Below are 27,395 nucleotides of genomic sequence, written 5' to 3'. Positions count from 1 at the left end.
AAAACTCTAGGTTTTCCATTAGATTATTCATGAGATTATTCTATAAATAGTAACAGAGAGTTGTGATTGAGTCAGTATATCGTAGGTGCTGCTATAGTTAACATCAACTGTATTACCAGTGTATGCCTTTAGTTTTTCAATGGTTATAAATAAATCTTTTATAAGTTTAAAAATTGATTAAGAATAAGGTCTTTAGTGTTAAACAGTATTTTCAAAATCTTATGTGTATCAGAATTTTCTAATTTTCTATAGAAAATCCAGTGTATAGAAGTATGTTCTAACGAAATCAACTGTATAACACTATTTTCGATAGAAAAGCACTGTATTTTCTATAGCAAAATTTTTTATAAGCTGTATTTTCTATAGAAAGTCATTAATATTAGATTTTTGCGAATATCAAAATATAAAATTTTAATATTCTTTGCTCCATTTTCTCAATCTCTGGTTATTATACCCTTCACCATGAGTGGCAAGGGTATATATAAGTTTGTCATTCCGTTTGTAATTTCCACATTTTTCATTTGCGACCGCATAAAGTATATATATTCTGGATCGTTATAGATAAGGGAATCGATATAGCCATGTCCGTTTGTCCGTCTGTGTGTTGAAATCAACTTTCCGAAGCCCCCAAATAACTTACATACACGATTCATACATCAATATCTCCGAAATTCTGGCTGAGATATAAGGAAAAAACTAGGACAACCTCGATTTTTGACCTATACCTGGATTACTAAGTCATTAATATAGATAATATGGATATCTAATGATAGATATTTCATAGACCTTTGCAACGACGTAATAAGACCGTAAGTTGGACATACATACGATTTTTTTTTCATCAAAAATCTTTTTTTTGTCATAAATTCTTTTTCCAAAAAAATTAATTAAAGAAATTTAAAAAAAAAATTTTGAAAAAATTTGGAAAAAAAATTAAAAAACAATTTGGAAAAAAAAATTTTTTTAAAAAATTTTAAAACATTAAAAAAAAATGTTGATTTTGTTTAAATAAAAATATTTTAAAAAAAAAATATTTTTAAGTATAATTTGGTGAAGGGTATAAAAGATTCGCACAGCGGAATATAGCTCTCTTACTTGTTTTTTATCATGACTGACTGTTCTCATACGAAAATTACATTAATTGGAAGTATATCGTTACGAAAAACGATAACCAAGGATTGAGAACATGGAGCTTAGGATGAAAAAAGTAATACATATTTGAAATTTATATTGATACCGAAAAAAATTTTCATTTCCATCTCTGTTTGGAAGTGAAGTTAACAGAAAGATATAAATAAACAAACAAATTTGCAAGTAAACAGTAACAACAAACTGGTGTTGATAGTAAAAGAAAAACAAAAACAATATGTAATTGTAAGCAAACAAAGAACAGTTATTTGTTGTTGTCCTAAAAAGCTTTCAAATGTTTGTGTTGTTTTTTTTTTATACTTAGAGTAACACAAAAAAGCTAAATTAAGCTTTAATTGTAATGGATTTTAAGTGAGAAAATGAAATGCTTTTAATTGTCCTTAAAAGAGAGAGAATCATTTTACACTATTTCTCTTGAAGGGACCGCTATTTTCAATACAAATACAAACTGAATGAAATTGTAAACATGAGTGTTAAATAAAGAAAATCTTTTGTTTGTTGTTAGTTTGGAAATGTTGTCATGACTACTAGAAATTAAAACAACAAAAATAAATAAATATTTATAGAAATAGTTTTTAATTGTGTTAAAGTTTTATTATAAATGTTTGCCAAATTTTTGTACATTTATAAAAAAATTGAGTGTTTTTTTATTTTTTTTTAATTTAATAGTTTTTTGAGTATATATTTCTTTCTATATATGTTTGGTAAGTGTGTTGGAATGTGTGTGCGTGTGTGATATATTTTGAGCTTTTTTTTTTGTAATTTATTTTTTATTTGTTATTGCTCTCTCAGTTTTAGGGGTTAAAAACGTGTTCAAATTTTTATCTATCATTTCAATTTCTTTTCGTTTTAACTAAACAATTCGCACAGCATTGAAAGTTTCATTGAGTTTTCTTCAAATTCAGTCAGTCAGTGTTGGACATTACGGAGTGTTGGATCATCTTTTTTCATTTCGAATAGTTTTTCTAACAAAAATCTTAAATCAAAACTACACACATACTCAACCAAAGTAATAAATACTACTACAACTCGTAAAACGTAAACAATTTTAAAGTGGCATAAAAAATTCAATATAAAAAAACGAAACATACATTATTTCATTTATTATATAACTCGAAACAAAATTGTTCTGAAAAATCAAATTATAAAAAAAAAATATAACAATAAATATTTTGAAATTTTAAAGTGATCTATCTACTTATTTTAAAAAGCCAAATAAACGTGTTTCAATCGTTTTAAATTTTTTTGAAGCAGCAAAAAGGAAAAGAGCAACTGCCTAAACAGAAACTTAACAGACATACATATCTAACAAATTTCTTAGTAAGTACAAAATATAAATACATATATTTTCATACATATATATTTCTTGATTTGCATTAAATTTCCTTTAACAAAAGAAAATATCCTGTCTGGCAATAAAGTTTTCTTTGTGTATGTATTTGGAAATAGAATGAAATTCAAATGTGGATTTGTTAGAATTCACTTCTGTTGCCTTAACTGCCTTACTTGTCGTATCAAATCAAAAAATCAATAGTTACTATTATTTAATTTGCATTTCATTTTATTTTTATACCCTTCACCTTCGTGAGAAGGGTATATATAAGTTTGTCATTCCGTTTGTAATTTCTACATTTTTCATTTCCGACCCTATAAAGTATATATATTCTGGATCCTTATAGATAGCGGAGTCGATTAAGCCATGTCCGTCTGTCTGTCTGTCTGTCTGTCTGTCTGTCTGTCTGTCTGTCTGTCTGTCTGTCTGTCTGTCTGTCTGTCTGTCTGTCTGTCTGTCTGTCTGTCTGTCTGTCTGTCTGTCTGTCTGTCTGTCTGTCTGTCTGTCTGTCTGTCTGTCTGTCTGTCTGTCTGTCTGTCTGTCTGTCTGTCTGTCTGTCTGTCTGTCTGTCTGTCTGTCTGTCTGTCCGTCTGTCTGTCTGTCTGTCTGTCTGTCTGTTGAAATCAGTTTTCTGAAGACCCCAGATATCTTCGGGATCCAAATCTTCAATAATTCTGTCAGACATGCTTTCGAGAATTTTGCTATTTAAAATCAGCAAAATCGGTCCACAAATGGCTGAGATATGAGGAAAAAACCAAGACAACCTCGATTTTTAACCTATTTTTTTACCTATATCTGGATTACTAAGACATTAATATAGACAATATGGATATCTAATGATAGATATTTCAAAGACATTTTCAACGACGTATATAAGACCATAGTAAGTTGGACCTACAATGGGTCAAAATCGGGAAAAAAAATTTTGAACCCGAATTTTTTTTTTCAAAAAAAAATTGAAAAAACAAAAAAATTTTTTTTAAAATTTAAAAAAAAAATTTTTTAAAATTTAAAAAAAAAAATTTTTTAAATTTTAAATAACAATCGAAAAATTTTTTTTTCCAAAAAATTCAAAAAACAACTGGAAAAAAAAAATAAATTTTGTTTACATAAAAATATTTAAAATTTTGAAGTATAATTTGGTGAAGGGTATATAAGATTCGGCACAGCCGAACATAGCACTCTTACTTGTTTTGGTAACTTTTGTTTTGTTTCCAACAATTATTTTAATTGTGTGTTTTCGTGTTGTTTGCTATACTCAAGTACCTAAAGTACTAAATTTGTATCTAGATTTTGTTTATAGTTAAGTACCCTTATTTATGACACATATGTACGTACATATGTATGTATGAATGTACTTTATACATTAGGGTGGCTCTTATTTTACAATTTTCCGGAAAACAATTTAGACCTTGGGAACATCGAAAATTGCAAAAGTACAAAATAAGGACCAATCTAATATACACATAAGTACTAAACAGACATTAACTTTGACCCTCCTTTTTTTTATGTTACAGTGAGTGGCAATAAATTTTGTAATTACAAATGGCATTAAGATCTTTCTAATTCGTAGCAAAGCTACTTTTTTTATGTTTATGTGTTTTTTGCAATAATTTTTGTTTAATTAAAAGCAACTAATACCAGACATGAGTTGCAGCATATGGTAGTTAGAATGACTCCCGACTCGATGTTGCTTTTGAAAAAGTGTGCTTCGTTTTAGAATATTACATATTAAAAAAATTGTATTTAATAAGCAAAAAGTACTTTATTCAGGTTTCTCAATGTTGGTTTTGAAAAAGTTTGCTTTTTTTTAGAATAGTACATATTTAAAAAATAGTATTTAATAAGCAAAAAGTACTTTATTCAGGTTTCTAAAATTTTTCTCAAATATTGGGAAGTTTTTAAAATTTTTAGCTTTTATTTTAAGACATTTGTACAATATAAATTTATTCAAAAAATTGGCCATTGATAGCTGACCTTTTTCTCATATGTCTGGCAACATATGGATTCCGAGCTAAAAGAGCGGCTCATCTTTTGAAGCCAATAACAAATTAAGCCAATTTGGGATATTCTGTTCTGAAGTGAAGCATATCCCAGAGGGAGCGTTCTGCATTGATCGAAACGGGGCAAAGTCTGGACTATAAGGCGGGTGAATTAAAACTTCAAAACCACTTCATTCTAAATAGTTTTTAACAGGTATTGATGGAATATTGCTGTTTCATATCTGGCTGCATATTCGCTGCAGTTGCGTTTGTACAGATTCCCTGTAAAGGTGCGGCCAGATTTCAGCAGCTCATAATAGATAGGACCCTTTTAAGTGCCATGGATATTAGGCTTTGGTGTCGATTTGCTTTGGGTCATCGTAATGGATAAATTTTTTATTGCAAGTAATGAGTCGGTGTAAAAATGATTCCTTTTAGAGCGTTCAAACATCATTTCGGACATGCAAAATCGTATTTCAAGGTCTTCAATTCATATGGTATCCGATTTCCCTGCTTTTAGATGAATCCTGCTGCTCGCAAACGCTTTGAAATTGCTGATTGAGTAGAAATTGACAATGAGATTGCAAGCTCTTGTTGACTTTGACAACAATCTTCATGGAGTAATGTTTCCAACTCTTGGTCTTCAAACTTGTTTGGCTGGACTGGGCGATCTTTGTCTTTCGTGTCAAAATCAACACCTCTGAACTGCACACACCATCTCTCGCAAGTTGATACCGATGAAACATATTTACCATAAGCTTTTTCAAATTACAGAAGTACACACAGGGGAAAACTGCAACATAAAAACAAGAACTCGTCATATTAATTCAATAATGTTCATTATAATAGAAAAACCATATAAAAACCATATTGAAATATGATAAATCAATAATTTTCAACTTTAAATTAATATTGTTTCATATCGAAATAGAAAAAATTCAACGTTACTAGACTTTCATTAATGTTTATTATTGATTCAATTGCCCAATTCACAATTGGTGTCGTAGCGTTGTATCGTTGTATGTCGTAATTTTTTTTATTAATGTTTTGTTTTTGTTTCGAAAAATTAGTTTGAAAAATATTTATGACATACAATGCTACAACACTACGACATCAATTGTGAATTGAGAAAATATGTTTTTATTGATTTTAAGTTGTTTTTTTTGTGGCTGTAAAGCAAAACTTTCCGATTTGTTGGCACAAAATTTTTAACACATCGAAAGATTCATCGCAGACCCACAAAAGTATATATATTCTAGGTTCTTATAAGATTCTAAAAAGATCTAGCTATGTCCGTCCGTATGTCTGTCTGTTGAAAACACAATAGGACGCAAACGAAAGGAGCTAACTGGCTGAAATTTTCCACAATTTTGTATTGAAATGGCCAATATCGGTCCATGATTTCACGTAGTCTCCATACATATGTCCCCCGGAATTCTGTTTGAGCAGTTGATTATGTGGAAATCCTGATTAAAATTTGCTCAGATTAGTTCTAAGTACTCTGAAAATATACTGTAAAGTATTGCGAATATCGGGCAACATTTGTTCTTAGTCCCCATACAAGGTCTCCTCAGAAAATGATTTGAACATTCATTGAGTAATTATCTCAGTTTTATAAGAACCTAAGTCTTTTTTATCAATATTTGTGAGGATTGGTCCGTAATTGACCCTATATCAGAAAAATATTTTATTGTCACATATTGATGGTGGGTATAAAAGATTCGGCATTGCCGATTAGAATACTTGTTGTGTTCTATTAATTGTAATCGAAATTTCTTTTTCCTTTAAAATTCCATAATCTAAGTTTTAACTTTCTAAAAGTTTAATTTTGACGAAATACCAAATACTGGTATTAGGCTGTTTTTTTTACCAAATACGAAACTGATACTTTGTAGATGATGTATTTGTTTGATACTGTTTAGCACCTATAAAAAGTATTCAGTCTCTCAAGTTCGCCATTCGCAGCACTAGATTTAAAGTTTTCAACAAATAGGTTTTTCAAGTAACCAGTCCCTTTCTACACCATTTCCAATTGAATTTCAGAAATTTCTAATTATATTTCAGAAAATTCCAATTCAATTTCAGAAATTTCCATTTATATTTCAGAAATTTCCATTTATATTTCAGAAATTTCCAATTATATTTCAGAAATTTCTAATTATATTTCAGAATTTTCTAATTATATTTCAGAATATTCCAATTATATTTCAGAACTTTCTAATTGTATTTCAGAATTTTCTAATTGTATTTCAGAATTTTCCAATTGTATTTCAGAAATTTCCATTTGTATTTCAGAATTTTTAATTTATATTTAAAATGTTTCTAATTGTATTTCAGAATTTTCCAATTGTATTTCAGAATTTTCTATTTGTATTTCAGAAATATCCATTGCTATTGCTATTAGAATTTTCTGAAATACAAATGGAAAATTCTGAAATACAATTGGAAACTTTTTAAGTATAAAATAAAAATTCTGAAATACAAATGGAAATTTCTGAAATACAATTGGAAAATTCTGAAATACAATTGGAAATTTCTGAAATACAATATTTCCCTAATTCTTTGAAATATTTTGTTTCCAAAATAGAACTATTTGTTTTTTTAAATTGCATAGCTTCTTTCAAAAAATTAAAACCTTTATTGTATGCCCCAATATATTCTTAAATATTTTGCAAAGATAACTTATAGTCCTAACCTTGGTACCATAGATGACAACTAGATAGATAACTGAGTCCCATAAACGTAAGTCTGTTGTCAAAAATCTAATTCATGTGAATATATGTGGGAGAAATGAGATATGTTGTTTAATTTTTTTCATTGATATTTCTCCTCCTTCCTTCCTATGTAGGTATTCTATGTTTGGTACCGTAGAGTATAAAACCAAAAAAATCCCATTTTTGTGATTTTTATTCGTGCTCATTTGGGACTAATTGACTTCGAATGAGTTCATTTCATGCATTGATATGGTAATTTTTTCGCTGGCTGTATTGTTATTGCTAGTTCAAATATCTAAAGATTAGAAAAGTAGTGCAGCTATACATATTTTGCAATCACCCTCATTTTGCGCCCTATTAGCAGATTTTTTTTTCTCTTTTTATTTCCTTTTTAATTTTTTATAAAATGTTGTTAACTATTTATATGCATATTTCTTGAGAGCATTCTCCAGCACGGACCAATTAATTAAAACTGATGTAATCTAATACCACTTTCTATTTTAATCTACTGTATTAACAATTTCTTAACGATTTTACTAGCTGCATATAATTTGTATTTATACGAGTAATACGATTATTGTTGTTGATATTTATGTGATAAATGTTGTTGATTATAAAATATTCAAGTACATTCTGCCATAAAAGTTGTTATATTTTTAAGTGTTTGCTGTTGAAACTATAGTCTGCTGCTGATTTTATGACACACGATTATTTGCATCTGCTATAAACAGCTTTAATTACTTGCATAAATATAAATTGAAGGTTTTAAAAGTATAAAGTTTACTGATTAAATACTTATGTGAATAGCGTGGTTTTTTACTGAATATAATTAGTGTTTAAAAGGTTTGAATTGTATTATTAAAAGAATAAAACTGGCGACAAGTTCATATCGTCACATTAAATGCAAACGGACGTAACTACACAAAAATTCAAAATCGAGTTTTTGATTCCTGCAATCAAAAATCCCAACTTTATTACCAACTTATTTTGGCCTGAATTGGCATCAACAGAACGCCGCTACGTGAAACATATCGCATCCCACATTGGACATTCTGTAAGAGCGATTTGAGGGCATGACATGAAGGTCGTGTGAACTGAGTCATGGAAAATTGGACATTTCGGATGGGTGGCACACAGCGAAGCCGCGGCGGACATTTGCACAATGTTAAATTCCATACACAATGGCATCAATAGGCCTTTCTAACGAATAAGTGCTGCAGGGTTATTTCCATTTTAAATCAAAATACAATTCATACAATCTAGTTTGGTATGACTGTTGAAAGCTGTATATAAATAACATTATTTGTTTGTAAATTTATTTTAACATATCAGTTCCATGTACATGACTTTGGCAAAAAAGTGAAGCAAAAACAAAATACTATTCGAACTACATAATCAGTGAGCATCTTCTTCAAGCCCTCCTTAATGGGATTATATTTTTTTTTAGAGCATGATTTGAACTTTAATCAAATTTGAATTTTCTTATTTTGTTTTTATAGATTTTGGCACAAATTCTTGTTTTCTTATTTTGAATACTGTGCCAAATATTACTATTGGATAATAAAATAATAAATTCAATAAAAACGAACATTTAAAGGATAAAAAAACATGTACATAAGTTGACCCAAAAAAATTTTGTTGTGGGTGCAACCAACTAAAATAAACATTTAAGATATCATTTCGGAATATGAAAAAATTATAAAACCCTAAAATAATATCTGAAAAAAATTCAAAATTAATTGAATTTCGAAAAGTGGAAAAAATCGTTTCGGTGAATTTATCTGAGATTTTTATAACACATTAATTAAAAATTCTATGTCAAATGCTAAAAATTATAAAAGTTTGAATACACGAACATTTGTATATAAATAGCATTGAAAGCGCCTTTCAAAGACTTTTCACATGATATATTTTATATGTTTCCTGTGTGAGAAATACTTATACTCCAAAATCCTTATACTCCAAATACTCAATCCTGGTCAAAAGATTTGAGAATTAGTCTCCCTAAACAAACTAAACTTTCATTTTAGTTGGGAACATCGACACCTTGTTTTTCCTCCATACAAACGCGACCATTTTAATCTACGTATCGTCGTTACCTTATATTTCGATACAATATTGATTAAATAAAATGCCACAACATTAAATTCGTTGAAGACCTTTATAAAAATCTTTGTAAAAAAAATCGCAATTACAAGACTAAATTTCATTATGTTGTTTTCATCTCCTGTAAAGTAAGGAAAACGTTAGTTAGGGCCTTTCTATATTATATCCATCTTTATATGCATATAAACTTGTCACCAGCACCTGGACAATAAGAAAATTTATGATTTAATTTAAATTTTATGGTTTTCAACCACAATTGATGTGGAACATTATAAAACGTATCATTTTAAACAGCAGCAACTAATTTGTATTTAATAAATTTAATTTTTTACTACAATTTTTGGCTTTAAAAGAAATGGCTTTCATATCTAAGACAGCTTTCTGTATCTGCATATTCCCAGCCAAATTTTGAATTATATCGTAACACAGAAGAATGCCAAACCAATAAAATTTATTAAAAAACAGCTCAACGAATTAAATTGCCAATAACTGTGTTATACAGTGGTTGACAAAACAATGGAAACTTTTCCAAATATTTCACTAGTGGCCTAAAATCTGAAATATTTTTTTAAAAATTTTAAAATTTTTGTAGTATTTTATTTGTAAACTCAATCATTGAATGTAATCACTCAGTCTATATTTGCGCAGTAAATGGAGCTCATGCGCCGTTGTATCTTTTATTTAGATCATGATGAAGAAGTGTAGACAAATGCTGCATTGGAAGCCAAACGAAAATTCTAGCTTATAAAGGCTCTTTCATTAAAAGCTTCCTATCTTCAAATTTAAATAAAACAAGTAAGAGTGCTATATTCGGCTATGCCGAATCTTATATACCCTTCACCTTTGTTGTGGATGCATTATTATTTTTTTTAATTAGTATATATGTATGTACATTGCCCACTTTCAGCGTACAGCATCCTAAATTTATCAAGAACACAAAAAACAACAACAACGCCAAACGAAACAAAACACCAAAAGAAAAAACAAAAACAAAAACAAAATACGCAAGGCAATGGAACCAACACACATCCAAACATACGTTTAATTGTATAAAAAACAACAACAACGCCAAAAGAAACAAAACACAAAAGAAAAACAAAATACGCAAAGCATGCACATTATAACATACGATTTGTTCATTTTCTGTCAAAAAAACCAACACACAACCAAACAAAAGTTTAGTTGTACAAAAAACAACAACAACGCCAAAAGAAACAAAATACGCAAAGCTTGCACATCCAAACATACGTTTTGTTGTTTTTTTGTCAAAAAAACCAACACACAACCAAACAAACGTTTAGTTGTATAAAAAACAACAACAACGCCAAAAGAAACAAAACACAAAAAAAAACAAAATACGCAAAGCTTGCACTTCCAACCATACGTTTTGTTGTTTTTTTGTCAAAGCATGCAATACATTGTGTTTTTTGATGAAATTTTCAGAGGTTGTCTCGGATTTTTGCTCATATCTCCGTTATTTATGGACGGATTTTGCTGATTTTAAATAGCAAAATTCTCGAAAGTATGTCTGACAGAATTGTTGAAGATTTGGATCCCGGAGATATCTGGGGCCTTCAGAAAATTGATTTCAACAGACAGACAGACGGACAGACAGACAGACGGACATGGCTTAATCGACTCCGCTATCTATAAGGATCCAGAATATATATACTTTATAGGGTCGGAAATGAAAAATGTAGAAATTACAAACGGAATGACAAACTTATATATACCCTTCTCACGAAGCTGAAGGGTATAAAAATCGATGTCATTATGTATGGAATATAACATCGAGCAAATATACGTCGTGGCATCACTGGGTGGTGTGCATAATAAATATCCTATTTTTCAAGACTCTGCCGTATAAATCAGTCTGAATTTGACTGATGGCATTTGGGTTATGTTGGCTAAGTTTTGTGAGATCACCATGGCCTCAAATCGATCGCGCTGTGTGGCACATAGAACTGTTGAAACCACATGTCTTTGGTGACCATTGGTAATCTTCGACCTATATAGCCCGATGACGCCGCACAGTGGTATGAGAAAAAAAAGAGGGAAATAAATATGTAACTTCTAAACTCTTAGTCCAATTTAAACGAAATTTCACATGCGCAAAGATGTGTTGCCGAGTTTAAGTTTTGAACTCGGACCTCATAAACCCACCACGAGCGGGACCAGCAGTCGCTAAAGTAGGACACCTCGGGTATGTTCAATTTTAAAAATTATCCTATTTCTTCGTTTGTGTTCCGATTTCAAAAAACTTACATATATAGAATCTTCTCATCGAGCACTACATAAATCCTAAATAACTGTAAACAGGATGCTTTTTACATCGTTTAAAAGTTTCCATTGTTTTGTCAGTAGCGAAATAGTGAATATTTTTAATTTTGTTCCCTTTTTTCAGAATATAATTAATTATGTTGTTTGTTTTTCATTTATATAAATAATGTATAGTTTTACTTATTTAAGTAAAATACTAAAAAAAAAATTTTATTTTAAAAAAATATTTTAAATTTTGGGCTACATATGGAATATTTGGAAAAGTTTCCATTGTTTTGTCAACCACTGTATTTAAAGATAGCTTAAGAATAACGTAATGTCGATCAAAACCATTAACAATTGAAAATAGAAATATACAGTTAGTACTAATAAGTGTCCCAAATCACGTTCTTATTATTGAACAATATTTCAAATATAATGAAAAATTTGGGGCCTACAAATCTTTAGTAATTGGCAAAATTAACGCATTTGGGGTTCTAATACGCCGAGAAAAAATATAGTTGTGCATGTTTACTGTAACCATTTCAATATTGTTACAAGTTTTTTAACAATATTATAGTCAGAGTAACCATTTACTTTATTGTGGTAACCATAATATGGTTAATTTACGATTCACATGATTGTATCAACCATATATATGGTTACAGAAAACAAGTATATGTTTGTAACAACCATTTATATGATAAAGGATTTACTTATGTTGCTCTCGGCTTATGGATATCATAATCCGAGAACAATATATTATGATAAAATTATTAATGATAAATATGGTTGTCACAAACATATACTTGTTTTCTGTAACCATATGTATGGCTGATACAATCATGTAAATGGTTACTGTGACTATAATATTGTTAAAAAAGCTAAATATTAACAAAATACATATTTCCTCTAAAGTTCAATGAGCTTTAGATTAAAATATAGAATTTACAATATCATCAAGCCAGTAAATAAGTTTCAAATTTCTACTAAAATATACTTCAAGTTCAATGTAAAAAATACTTACAGCTCTAATAAGTATCATCAATTTAAAATCTAATTTTAGAAAAAATAGAAAATAATAAATATTGTAACATTACACAATCGATATTGTGTAGAATTACAAAGAAATTTACTCTCCTCAATTCATACAAGTATTACAGTTTAATTTATACTTGCTATAATTTACACCACCATAGTGGGGAGGTTTTTATTATTTACTTATAGATTCCAAGACACTCCTTGGATTCATTGTAGAGCAATTACTTTTCCTCAGCAACTGAATCCTTGGAAAATAAACTTTAAAAAGAACATAAAATGAACAGGTGTATTTTAACAAAAGAACATAATCGTCCTTGTCAACAAAAACAAAATCAACAACAAGAACAATCACTCAATAAGTATTTGTTTTTTCTTATACTAAATATTGGGAAAGTATGGTTGTTTTATGGTACAACAATTGTTTGCAGGATTATTTTTTCGAAATCGATTTCATTTGCAATTGAATAAAATCTTTTCAGTAGAAATTTTGTGTTTTTTTGTCTATTGAAAAAAGGGGTATTAAATACCTTTTTTTAAGTCATCATTATGAAATAGAAACAGGGGTTTTAAATTCCATTTTTTATAAGTCATCGGTTTGAGTTGAATGTCTGGGAGACAATTAGATTTAAAATAGTAGAATACAATAATGACGGTAATAGTTAACCCTTTCGGTACGTTGTATTTATAGCTGTGTTCGGCATAAATATAACATGGAATATAATAGCATGTTATGAACGTTATTTCTCTATAGGAATTTAATGTGATTTACAATATACTATATCATATTTACTAACTGACATTCGTGTTGTTCACAGGTAAATAACACTGTTCAACAAATTGAGACTTTTTGATTGGAACAGAACAGCGACCACAAAAATGAACCCCTTGTGATCGGTCCATAATTATTCATAGCTCCCAAATAAGACCCGCTTCCGAAAATAAGTTTTAAGTGAATAAATCTGTTAAAAATTATGGTATACATACAAAATTCATGATAAATAACTTTCATATTGACACAAATCACACGACCTAATTTCATGGTGATCGGTCCATAATTGGATTTGTAATCCAGTTAGTGAACAAAAAAGTTGAAAAATTGGTAAAAAAATTTAAAAAAATGGTAATTTTTGCGATTTTTAAGGCACTGAATGCACCTTTTTCGGGTAGGTATGTTCCGTACCGTACTTTTCTTCTACTATTCAATATCTACAACTTTGCTTCAGCTACAAAAGAGATATTCCGTACGGTATACGAGATATAACCGTGCTAAAATATAGAAAAAGTGATAAAAATCCACCTTGAGGAAAAAATATTCGTATGGCCATTAAATTATTACGGCAGCCAACTTGACAAAACTAATGATGCAGAAGTTCTTATTTTTGGGGCTACTTTCACGTGCAATTGTCAGAATTGAGTCCCAAAGCAATGAACTGAAAAATGTTGTACTGTGTAATGCTACCTTCGATCAAAAAATTGAAACTTTGACACACTGTAAAAATAATTCAGACTAGCTGGACTATAAGTTTATTCTACAGAAATGATCTACTCAACATGTCCTTTCAGAATTATAGGGTCGCTAGTCTGTTCCAAAAATGCTGTTGGACAGTGTAATTAGCCGATCAAGTTCTTTCCCTGGTGGCTATGAATATCGATCACTGAAGCAAGTGGAAATATTTTTGAGGCAATTATTGAACGTTGCTTAAAATGTTTGTCCTCATACAATGCAGCAATAGTCAAATGTAGCACTCCCCTTTGTTCAATTAGAACAATTATGACATATTTGTTTGACATATATTTGTATGTTTCCATCAAATTTACATATGTCAAAAAAAGTTTGTCATTAATTGAATGAAAAGGTAATAGAAACCAGCATGAATGGTATGACTGTTTTAGCAAATGTACAATATTCGCCTTCGTATAGCTGTCTAATTTTTATAAGGAGATTCCTTCATTTATATATAAGGAGTGCTTCGAAAAATTAGAAATTAAACCATAATTTTAACCTTTTCAATTATATTTTACGTTCCAGAGATAAATCTGTTAAAGAGCAAGACATTTTATGAAAATCTAAAAGTGGAAATATTTTGAAAACTAACCTATGCTTTTAATATGTTTGCATTATGTAAAAGTGATGTTTAGCACGAACAGCTCTTTTTGGCAGTCACTACTAGAAATTATTATTTTTTTACTGAATCATAAAGTGCACAGGATAGGGTTATGTATGGAATAGCTCATCGGACAAATGACTGAAATGTCGAAATTTTCCATGACCATTTTGCATAAATTTGGCTGAATTTCATTGATACAGCATTGAATTTCACCCTTCAATGCCGGCGCTATTGTATACTTAATGGCATAGACCTCAGACTTCAAATAATCCTATAAAAATAAATCAATTGCTGACACACGATCTAGAGGGACACATCTGATCATTGAAACAAGAGATTACAAGACCAGGAAGTTTTATAATGCACTACTTGAATTATATGAATGACATGTGACACTATCCTGTTGAATCACATGTCGTCCACATCAATATCGCCAAATTAAGCTAGAAAGAACTCCATTATCATGTTGGACCAAACAGTGACACATTGTGGATCCATTTGTTTTGCTACAAGCATATCAAGTTGCATCATTTTATGATGATTTTGTTTGAAACTTCATGAATTTTATTCAGCAAACTATCACCTGTCATACTGTGTTTATGGTTGGCAACACTTTACTACATAAATGGCGGCGAATACAAATCAGACCTTCAGTTCTGGGCAGCTTGGACTGTCGGTCAATTTACTGAAACTGAAATAATGCAATTCCAAATTATTTTCCTCTTTCTCTATGGTTTACTGAAATAATGCAATTCCAAATTTGGCTAGGAAAGTGCTGTTTTCGAAATATCAGCTTCTTCGATGAGGATTTCAAAGTATCCTTTTACCATATCTATTTTAGAAAATATTTTCTTACCATAAAGATTAGACGCAAAATCAAGTATGTGAGGCACTATGTATCTATCTACACGCAGAGAAAAAATATAATTGGGCATGGTTACTGAACCATTTAAATAGTTTTACAAGATTTTTAACAATATTATAGTCACAGTAACTATTTACATGATTGTGGTAACCATAATATGGTTAATTTATGATTCACATGATTTTAACCATATATATGGTTACAATAAACAAATATATGTTTGTGGCAACCATATGTATGATGAATAATTTTATCTTAATATGTTGTTCTCATATTGTGATAAGCCTTAAGCCGAGAGCAACATAATATGATAAGTCCTTCATCATATGAATGGTTGTCACAAACATATACTTGTTTACTGTAACCATATATATGGTTGATGCTCCTGTGTTGTTTAAAAATTTATGATTAAAAATATTGTCTCATAATAACAGGTGACTTATCTTCAAAAGTTTTTAGTTTTCAGATTTTGAGTAAAAATGTATGATATTTAGAAAAATTTGTGTTATATATTTTATGGACGCACTCCTTATGTGTCCTTAAAGCAAGTGCAATTATACTCATACCCATACTTATGTTTATTTTCAAAATTTATTTTAACAATTCTTTCAAAATATGAAAACCATTAAAAAGAAACAACAAAATAAATTACTACAGTAAAGAAAGCACAAAAAATAGTACATCAAATGAAATATGAGAAGTAGACAAAAAAAACAACAAATAATATATATTAAAAGTATGTCAGTTATTATTCAAACTGACATTGAGGAATAAGGTTTGTTGCTATGAAGTGGCATGAATAATTGTTAAGGTACGTTTACATTGTAAGCACTATTTCAAATATAAATTTTCTAAATTGAAACAGTAACAAACCATACAATAATGATATTATTTTAAGATGTTTTGTTAAATTAATGCATATTTTTGAGTAAATACATAAATATTTATTCAAAGAAAATTTAAATATTAAGTTTTAGTGGTCAATTTTATCAAATATTTGAGTATTTTTATAGCCTACACCACCATAGTGGGGAGGGTATTATGCGTTTGTGCAGATGTTTGTAACGCCCAAAAATATTAGTCTAACACCCACCTGGTCGGCTGGCTGGCTGTCCATGTAAACCTTGTGCGCAGAGTACTGGTCGCAATTTTGAAGATATTTCAAACAAATTTGGTACATATAATTTTTTTGGCCCAAGGACCAAGCCTATTGAAACTGGCTGAAATCGGTCCATTATTTCACCTAGGCCCCGTACAAATGTCCTTCCGAAATTGGACTTTATCGATCATAAACTTTTAATTTATAAATGTATCTCCACAAATTGAGCTCCAAAAAAGATTTATATAAACAAAATTCATGTCACCAAATTTTGTTACACGCGGTCCATAATTAGTCATAGCTCCCATATAGACCCGCTTCCGAAAATCACTTTAACGTGCATAAATCGCTTAAAAAATGTTGGTATACTCACAAAATTCAACATAGTAAACGCTCATATAGGCACAAATCACACGATCTAATTTCATGGTGATCGGTCCATAATTGGTCATAGCCCCCATATAACCCCCACTTCCGAAAATCATTCAAAATTATAAATTATTGAAATTTTAAAAGAAAAATGTTTTTGCTCTTTTACTTAGTGTAGGGTATTAAATGGTCGGGCTTGACCGACCATACATTCTTACTTGTTTTTTTTTGTATTTGGATCCAAGTTAAATAAATAACTTTGTTTGCAAATACCAATTTTCTTTGCAAATTAATAACTTTTTTCTTGAAACATTTTACAATTTGAATTTATTCAAAGTATTGGCCATTGTTAGCTTTCACCTTTTCCCATCTTTCTGGCAACATATTGATTCCGAGCCGAAAGAACTGCTCATCTTTTGCGTCCAAAAACGAATCAAGCTTTTGTTGAGTTTGACAACAATCTTGATGGAGTAATGCCTCCAATTCTTGGTGTCCAAACTTTTTTTGGCCGGCCTGGGCGATATATGTCTTCTATGTCAAAATCACCACTTCTGTACCGCACAAACCACCACTCGCTGGTTGAAATTTTACTTATACCTCACCCCATTTTGGAAACGTTTAAAAATATTAATTTTTGTATAAATTACAGACTAATTTAAGTTGAAATCAGAAATGATTTTGGTATTTATGATATTTTTATTGTAGACAAATGCTGAACATTTTTTACCTTTAATAATATGTAATAAATAAACTTATTATTGAAATACTAACTAATTTTAATTAGCTGCAAATAGTATAATTAATAATTTTATAGCATTTATTTATTTAATAATCCTGTCAAATGCACAACTGCGACTCATTAAAATAAAACTGCAGTAAAACATAAAATAACAAAAACTTTTTAATGCGATTTTATATTGTATATGTATTTGTGTATAATTCAAGGTAATTTGAAAATAATTGTGCAAAAAATAAATTAAATTTATGGAAATTTAATTAAATAGAAATGAATTTATTTAGAAATAGATAGAAATTGTCGCTAAAAAGACACACAATATACCCACTAATTTGCTGCAATATTAACACAAGCAGAAAAATCTTGAATAATTTGTAATGGGCTAAAATGGACTAAAAATATTGACTCTACACTACAATTGCCATTGAGGACAATTACTAAGAAATAGCAATAAAACATTTGGTCAATTCGCAAGGTCTCTTATTATGTCATATTGTCATAATATTTCGCAATGGTTTTTAATATAATACTATTATGTATGCTATGTTTATTGTGTTTTCGTAACCAACCAGAAGAGACCTGCGCCGAATGCCTAATAGTCGGTTAAGCCGAGCTGCCGAGTCGTGATATATTAGGACAATATGATTAATAAGAGACCTTGTGAATTGACCAATTATTTTAATTTATCTTAAATGACATAACAACAAATGACATAAATTGAGATAGCAGAAGATTTAAAATACATATGTATGTAATAATGTAAGAAAATTAAACATCTATCTCTGATTATAAACCACTTATAACTAAATTACTTCTAAGTAATGCTGACAGTATATAATAATCATTGCAAAATATGTAAAATAGTAATACATACCACCATTTTATTTGACTTTTTTGCAAAGTCCCTAATTCGTCGCTAATTTCAAACAGCATTGCCTACTTTTCAGTGTTAACTAACTTTTAGAGCCCCAGATGTTTAATTTAGTTTCAGGATTCTTACTACATACAACTTTTAGCTGTTAAAACAATTATTTTTGTTAAATAATTTATTTGTTCTTTCCTTCTCAACAATTTATACTAAACATTTTTCCTTAAAAATAATAGAAAATGATTGCTGTTCAAAATTAAGGCTATTTCATTTTTCAAATTCATAAATTCTAATCAAAATATTTTCATGTTTACAAGTTGTCTTCTCTTTTTCCCACAAACACTATAACAGTACATCAGTGTGTGTGTGCATTTGTAAGTTTATGTCTACCTTTACAAATTGTAATCACAATTTGTCCTTGAACTTTTTGCTGTTGCTCTAAATAAGGAAAATATGCAAATAAAACACAAGTAAACAAGTTCTCTGTGCTCTTTTACACAAACAAAACAATAGCAACTGCATAAACAAAATGCTTAAACATCAACTGCAATTTACATGCAACCATAATAAAAGGAAAACAACAACAATAACTTTACTACTGCATACAAACAAAGAAAGAGAAAAATAACAAATACATATTAACACTAGCAACAAATACTCATTGATAACATGGTCACTTCCATTTACGCTCCCCTAGAGAGAGAATGTTTGTTGACTAACTGCTTAAAACTGGTGCATAACTTTAGGCAATTTACTTAATATTTGATATTGTTTTCTGATTTGTTTGTTTTCTTTTGTGTGGCTGAATTGCCAACTCCTGCTTAATATTTAATCTGCTTTCTAGCTTAAATTCTTTACTAAACTAACTAATATTTATTAGCCTAATTTGTAGCTTGCTAACAAGTTTAAGTTATTATATTTTTTTTGTTTGAAAAAGTAATTCTCTCTAATGTACAAATTCCTAGTTACGTGATTGTTTAATATTGTCTCCATGTATTTACTTTTTTCTTTTAATTTTTCATGTTGAGGTTTTTTTTTGTACGTGGTTGTGCTATTTACAAAATTGGTTTTAACCTGCTGTGAAACAAAAAAGTTTTTTCTTTTTTTTGGGGGGTTTTGCGGTTATAAGTGTGTTTGTAGCTGTTTACCTTTGTATGATAAAAAAAATTCACGTACTGCAATTTTGTTATATAACTACAGGGAGAGAAATATATATATGGTTGTTGAAAATAAATGAAAAATTTAAAATATTTTAGAAATAAAAAATTCTGAATTTTCTACGTGAAGATCATGAAGAAGCGATGATCATTTAGCATTATTATCTTATCTGGGAGAACAATCTTACTTACGAGGTGCCATTAAATGAACAGTGTCCTATTGATCAATACATTCATACCTGAATAAAATGGATAATTTTATCTCCTCTATGGATTTTGCAGATGACATCGCGATATTTATCAGAGATAAATATCCAAACTTTTTTCGTGAAAGGTCAATGGAGGCTCTCAACATATCCTCTAGCTGGTTCAGATAGAGAAGACTCAATGTAAACCCGAATAATGCCCGTAATTTCAACAAATAGATATCTATCAGTGCTTAGTTACTTATGGAGTAAAAATATTTGGTAATTTTTACCCGTAGATATTGATTTGAAATTAATGTCAAGTTACCTTTTTGATAACTTTATCTGCTGGTTATTTTACACCGTAGATATCTACTTATTAAAATTACGGGCATAAGACGAACAACCCGAATAAGATATCGGAAAAATCCAAACAATGAAGACAGGGATTTCAATATAAAACCATAAAAATAATAAGTCACATGATTAGTAGTACTCGATTGAAGACTATCCTGGTAGGATCACAAAAGAGCTATAGGCTCCAAATGAGGCATTAGCATGTCTCGATAGTATGGTGGATATCCTTAGAGAAGAAGGTTAATATAAAACCTCTTACAAAAGCACAAAGTTTTGGCTGCATAGCCATATGTGATGGAATGAGTACCACATTGTCGAAAGCTATTGAAAATGTATTATCATAGAAGTAATCGAAATACTGGTGAAATATGAAGAAGCCCTAGCTGCAACTACATTGAGAATATGAGAATAGCTAATATATTTATGATTACATAACCAAACATAAAAAAATAATAAAAATCTTACCATAAGACAATTACTACTGAAGGAGTAACAGAATTCAAACTAAATACGTTAATACTAACAGTATCACCATAATACCGGAAGGGGAAGAATGGGATGAAGTTATAAGAATAAGTAATGACCAAAGAACCTATGGTTAAACAATAACAATAACAAAACGGGAATGGGCTTCAATGGCTGAGCCGACTTTCGTCTCCCAGATAACAATACTGCTTTTCAGGCTGAAATAATGCGAATACAGACGGCACAAAATGGTTGATGAGGGTTGTTAGCAAAACTCAAACACGTATTTTTATAGATACTCTAGAAGTTACAAGTTGTACAAAGTTTTCTTAACCAGAGAAGGTCAACTTTGACACCCCGTATCTCACCTTTTGTTCTAACAGGGTGGTCACACATTTCATTTTCTGAAAGCCTATGATTGTAGATGGAATCTCATCAAATGAGATCAAGATCAATCCTCGGGTACAGCAAAACTTTGTCCTTCCTCCTACTCTATTTTTTATCTTTCTAAGCTACCTTCCACGTCAAAGTTCCAACCCTATCTATTATTCATTCAATTATAGACCAAGCTAGTCGAAGATTGGGGCAATGAGGCAAACATAAATGTTACGTTTAACAAAGATCTTGTGAAAATTTCTGAATATGGTTGTCGACTTTAATGCACTCAAGACCAGTGTTGCCATTTTAGAAATGAAGAAAAGCGTCAAGTGTATAGTAAAAACGGGTAAAAAGGGTAAAAAAATACGAAAAAAGAGTAAAAAGCGCCAGGAGAAAAAAGTAAAATTCTAACAAAAAAATTTTAAAATTTATTTTTTCGCTTTGCAAGTAAACGGATAAGAAGGGTAATCAAATTGGCACTCAAAACAAGGATAAAAAGCAAAAAACTTTAAATATAAAAAGCAGGTTTAAATTTTTAATTAAATTGTTTATTTTATTATTTGCTTAGGAGTAAACAAAACCTTAAAATAAAATAAAAATAACTTTTTATAGAAAAACATTTTCATTTTCAAATACATCTTTTTAATAATCATCATCACAACGATTTTAATGAAATACTCAGGGGGCAAATTGTCCCACTCGTAATCGAAATAAATTTCGAACGCAATCATAATTTTCTATACATTTTATTCGAGAAAAGGGTATTTGGAAAAAATAAAAGGGTAACGAGACCAAAAAAGCGTCATAAAATACCCGAAAAACGTCAAAATGGCAACACTGCTCAAGACTCAATGTTGTATGTTGCTCTATCTGTTTTTATGGGTGTTCAGAAGCTTTCGATTTTCTAAAACCGTAAAGGCAAATACTTCACTCTATCTGATCTCCTTACTGTTTACACCACTAATATCCGACTCAAAATGGAATACAACTCTCATGCTTCGAAGTCTATTTTGGAGTAACTCGACCGCGTACAGGAGAGGGTGCAGGTCTATTGACTCTCTGGAATATCGTCGTAATGTCAGTTGTGTTTCAATGTTCTACCGATACTACAATAGAATGTGCTCTGCAGAAATTAGGGAACTTGTTCCCTAAAACCCGCAGTTTTTACGCAGTACATGTTCTTCGGCAAGGGCTCATCACTTTTTCGTCGATTGGATAGTGGATCGCATAACACAATACTGGGAAAATTCGCTCTTTAGCCGTAAAGTCCTTACGTGGATTAAGCTTCCTGCTGAAGTATTTCCTGTCACTTTCAATATAAAAAAATGCAAATCAAATGTCCACAAACACTACTCCCTCCCATAACCTAATTTCCTAGTTCCAACACATTTTATTGCATGAGTAGGGGTCATCCCCTGAGTGTTGACCCAAGCAAGAAAAAAGAGGTTAGCAAAACTATATTGCACAAATAGCGGCAAACCCTTAGGAACGACTATTCTCTCCAGTTTATTCTAGTCTCGATTTCTTCCAGTGTATTCCTTTTTATAATTTATGCATGAGTATTCTCTTACGCTACTGCATTCAGTAGTATTTCGTGCTGCACTTTTCATCCACTTCCCAGACCATTAAGGCTCAGCTGCATAGATAAACCTTCATGGAAGGAGTATTCAACAAAAATGTCAAAGGTTTATTGCAAAAACTAGTTGCAATTTATAGTTCGGTGTAAGCAGTGTATATATAGAGTAACAGTGTTTTATTTGCACCAGTTCTTTATACGAAAAGGGGGAGTAAAACCTGACTACCAATTGGCCTAGACATATTAAAGTGAATTTAATCGATTTATGGGTTACACATACAAGCAACCTTAAGTAGATTAAGGTTTAATTTTAAAATGATAGGTTTATAGCAGTTTTTGCATAAAAATAAACAATAATAGCCAATTTGTAATATAATAAACTGATACAAAAATACAGTTTAAGGCTTTTTCACACATTTTATTTTAATCCTGTTTAAAATTATTTTTTTTTTTAAGACAAATGATTTTCTAATTAAGACATTTCTGGGCCATATTTTAAATTTAATTTTCTTTTTTAGATACTACTATTCTACCTTATTTATTAATCCATTAGTTAAGCGGCTTATGACAGTTTCTTTTAAATCCCTTGTGAAATTATAACTATTTAAATTTTAATTTAGAAATTTTGCATGCTAGTGTCTTTGCTTTTTAGAATAATAAAGTACACGTCCAAGAGTTAGTACATGTCCTGGTTGCTACATTTGTTATTGTATAAATAAGGATTTATTTTGCTTTCCTAGAATTTATAGTAAATATTTTTTGTTCATTTTAATAAATGCAAAAAAAAAAGAAAAAATCAAATATAAACGAAAGAATAAAGTAATTTATCATGTTTTCAAATTTGATGATGAAGAATTATGTTTTTGAGTTTGCTTAGTCATGATGCAAACAGTGCGAGCAGTTATAATAAGTATAAAATGTAAAGTGATTTAGAATATGTATTGAAGAAAAGATCGCAAGTTCTTTCGGCTCGGAATCCATATATTGCCAGAAAGATGGGAAAAGGTCATAGCTAACTGTAAATAAATTAATATTATACAAATGTTTCATCATAAAAGCTAAAAATGTTTAAACATCACGGATTTTTAAGTCGGATGTATGGCTATTATTAATAAATAATTATTGAAATTTTCTGAATTTAAATATTTACTTTATAATATTATTCGAATAATATTTTTTACTTGTTATTCGATCAAATAATCAAAGAAATTTTAAAATTTAATCGATCACTCGAAGAATAAAAAAAATTTAAACCTTTAAATTTTTCCAAAAATTTAAAATTATTTTCTGTATGTACTTATAATTATTACATGAACTGCTTGCTATAGAATAAGTTTGTATTTCAAATTTCTCAAAAATGTCTGAGTACATATTCAGTTTGCTTTGTTTTTCTTCAAGGTTTTATTCTGGATTATTTAAACAGTTGCTTCATGGATTATGTTTATTTCAGACAAATATCCTTTTGTTGATCTAGCAATATTTTTTAAAAATTTAAATATGAAATTTAATACAATATATTATAAAAATTAAGATTTTTAATACAATGTTTTCTTAATTTAATTACAGGTAACGCTTTAAAATTTATAAATACAACATGTCTTTGTTATTGACCGGCAACAGCCACTCCATGTCCGAGGAAGAAATCGATGAGTAAGTTGTTTAAAATTTGTGCCATAATAAAATTTACAGCATCTTGTTATTTAAAGAGTTTAACCTTTTATTTAGAGCTTTATATACAAATAAACTAATCCAATTATTATAAAGTTTATTATAAATACCCTTAGGTTTTCATTTACCCAAGAAATATATTAAAAAATATAGTAAATCCTAAGAGTATGCTTTAGTTTTTTTATTTTTGTAATAAGTTATTATTTTCTTAAAACGTTTTGAATTGGCTTATAAAATTTAACGTATTAAAAGGACTTAGCGTTAAAACATTGTAAAAGGCAATACACAAATATTTAATAAATCAATAGTATTACAACAAGGTAAACAGAAATAAAACAAGGTCTAAATATAATAAAAAACTTATTTTTCTTTAAATTTGACTTATCATGTTTTTGCACTAAGATTTAAAATTATTTAAAATATATTATTATGACTGCGTAGAGTATTTTTTACAAATAAGCTATGAATAGTGAATAGTTCTAATAGTTTAACATGCGTGTCTTAGGAGGAAATTAATTGATTCTACATAGATTACAAGCAGACAGTTTAGTAGGTGTTTAATTTGGTTTACTAGCTGTCTAGTAGCTTTTTAACTAGTTATTTTAACATGTACATGTCCTTAGAGCAAGCTATTTGGGGGGGAAATAAAGTAAAATTTATTTTACATTTTACTTTTTTCCATTTTTATATTAAAACTTTTCGGTTTTTTTTGGGGGGGAATTTCCTTTTTTGTTTTACCCTTTGTCTATTAAAGGGTAAAACAAATGAATAACAAACTGGCCACTGAGAGACAGTAAGGTGTCAAATGACAAAGTTACTAAAATAAAATATATTAATCTTTCACAGATTTTATAATAAATAAAGTAAAATTAAAATATAGCCAGTTTTATTGAGTGAAATATTTTCTAAATTAAAATGGAAACATCAATCTCATATAGACTACACTGTAAGTAGCTATAATAGAGGTACGAGTAGTTAACATCTGTTGAGAAAAATAACTAAATAAAGTAAAATTGAAAATAAAGTTTAAACTGTCTGCACTCTAGATTAATTGGTGACGTTAAAGTTGCAATTGACTCTACTCTAGATTACATGTGGTGTATAAAGTAGCCAAATGACTTATATTTGCAGTGGCAAAGTGAAAAACAGCTTAAACACCCTTCACCATGAGTGACAAGGGTATATATAAGAACATTTTTCATTTGCGACACCACAAAGTATATATATTCTGGATTGTTATAGATAGCGAAGTCAATATAGCCATGTCCGTCTATCCGTCTGTCTGTTGAAATCAACTTTCCGTAGCCCACAAATAACTTACATACATGATGAATCGACAAAATCGGCCCACAAATGGCTGAGATATAAGGAAAAAACCGGGACAACCTAGATTTTTGGCCTATTTTTGATCTATATCTGGATTACTAAGTCATTAATATAGACAATATGAATATCTAATGATAGATATTTCAAAGTCCATTGCAACGATGTATATAAGGCTATAATAAGTTGGACCTAATAAAGAAAAATATATTTTAACACAATTTTTTTTCCATCAACAAATTTTTTTTCTTTTTAAAAAATTTTTTTTTTAAAAAAATTCCGAAAAAAATTGGAAAAAACAAATTCAACATTTTTTTATAATTTTTTTAGATAATACATAATTAATTAAACAAATATTAATGCAAATTGAGAAAATTTCGGAAGAAAACTTTAAAACTGAGAAAGAAATGTTAATTATGGTTGTCATGCGAATAATCGAGGAAAAAATATAATTTTTATTCGAATGAAATGTTTGGATGTAGATTAAAAAATATTATTCGATCAAAAATTTTCGATTAATCGAATTTTATAATTTATAATTATATTGGACATTTTATTAGAAAAGACTTTCTACATTAATTTTCCAATTGACATTCCAAGATCAAAACGTTAGGAAACTTGTCTTGAAAACGAAAATCTTGTGACTAGTTAGTAAAAAACCTAGGAAATATTAACATATCAGCAATAGAGTTGTAATGATTTTCGAACTAATTTTATAAAACCATAAAAAAGAATTGAAAGACTTATATGAATTTAAAAATATTTTTCAATCTAAAGTCCTTTATTCAACAATTATTTCATAAAATATTTAACCTGAATTTTATTTAGTATTTTTATGCATTGTTAACAAACAAATAATTAAATTTTTCAGGTTTTAAAGATATTTGATTAAATTATATTCGAAAAAATAATCGAGGAAATTTGAAAAATTCATCAATCGCTCGAAAATCGATTAAAATAAAACTTAAATAATTGACAACCCTAATGTGAATGAACAAAATTAAATTACTCTATTTTCACACACATGATTTGATTAATATTAAAGCAAAAATAATCCATTTCCATCCATCGCATTTGAACTTTAGAATTTTTATAAAATTTTCAACATGTACAACTAAAACTTCAAATAATATTTATTCATTTATATTTTAATTGGCTTCTTAACAAATTTGTTTTCAATATTAAAAATTATTATTGCAAAATTTGCCACTGCTAAATTGAAAATATTAAAAACAAATATGCATTTATGCTTTACTATTAAAAAATTTCCTTAAGAGATTTCTTATTAAAATTTTTATAGAAAATCGCTTGTAAACTTAACAAAAACTTTTCATAGCGATGCATGTTAATAGAAACTTGTTCAAAAGAATTTTTAATAAAAGAAATTAAAATTTTTATAATTTTTTTCTCTCTATTTTACTTTTTAGCTTGGTTAGGTAAGTGTGTGTATATTTGCGTTGCATTAACAAGCAATTTTGTAGAGCAAAAGTTAAAGAATATTTAATAGAAATTGTTATATTCTTAGAATATTTGTAGCAAAAAGCCTTATTTAATGTAGAAAATCCCTTTTGAAATGAATTCAAATAGAAACTTGTTTCATGTTTAATTAAAAAAAAAAAAAACAAAACATATGTTTATTACCCTGTAAAATAAAATA

This window comes from Calliphora vicina, chromosome 1 (assembly GCF_958450345.1).
Source record: "Calliphora vicina chromosome 1, idCalVici1.1, whole genome shotgun sequence".
Lineage (NCBI taxonomy): Eukaryota > Metazoa > Arthropoda > Insecta > Diptera > Calliphoridae > Calliphora > Calliphora vicina.
The sequence above is the reverse complement of the archived record's forward strand: the minus strand, read 5'-3'. Positions refer to the sequence as shown.